Source organism: Nanorana parkeri, unplaced genomic scaffold (assembly GCF_000935625.1).
Source record: "Nanorana parkeri isolate BGI_ZX_2015 unplaced genomic scaffold, ASM93562v1 scaffold499, whole genome shotgun sequence".
Lineage (NCBI taxonomy): Eukaryota > Metazoa > Chordata > Amphibia > Anura > Dicroglossidae > Nanorana > Nanorana parkeri.
The window spans coordinates 250,245-250,894 of NW_017306767.1; the positions used below are offsets into that span (position 1 = coordinate 250,245).

At 48.8% G+C, this 650-nt stretch overlaps 1 protein-coding gene across 1 annotated transcript in view; it reads left to right on the forward strand.

Annotated features, from left to right (window-relative positions):
• Positions 1-562: 562 nt before the first annotated feature.
• The window catches only part of CDC42BPB (CDC42 binding protein kinase beta), a 105,862-nt gene continuing 105,774 nt past the window's right edge, over positions 563-650 (forward strand). Inside the window, exon 1 of the mRNA XM_018561100.1 lies at positions 563-639. The gene's annotated coding sequence lies outside the window, so the exon portion shown is untranslated. The remainder of the gene's footprint in view (positions 640-650) is intronic.

Sequence of the window (650 nt, forward strand, 5' to 3'; positions counted from 1 at the left end):
AATACAATTATTTTATCTACAATAACACAATTTTTTTAAAATTAATACTAATTAAAATATAAAGTTTTTTCTTTGTTCCTTTTTCTCTCTATGGGTTGCACAAAAAAAGCAAATCCTTTTTGAAGACAAAAGAAAGCCTTGTTTGTCCCTAAAAAAATGATATATGTGTTACTTTGTTATCTTGCTGGATAACTAGGCCCATAGCAGAAATGTAAAAATGACAGGGGTGAGCACTGGACTGGTGAAATTGTTGCCAATTCTTATAGAATCAGCTAAATTTCGCCGGAACATGTTCATCTTTCTCTGGGGTCATGTTCTGCTGAGTGTGTATGTAGTCAGAGCTCAGGGAAGAATCTTCTGCTGACCCCAGGCCAGGAAGCAGGCACTGAAAGGGAGGAGTAGCAGCGCACACTGAGGAGGCGTGTCCCTTGCCGCTCCCCGTAGCCCCGCTATTCCCTATGGACGTGCAGTGCGGCCGGCGGCCGGAAGGGGGCTCTTCCAGGATCGTGGTGACGTCAGCCGGGACATTCCTTTCCGGTGGGCGGGGCCGCGTCTCCCGGTCGGCACTTGTGGCCATGTTGGGCAGCGGGAGGTGGAGGCGGTGAGCCCGGTGTTCGCTCGGTGGGACTTAACGCGGAGGCAGCATGTCG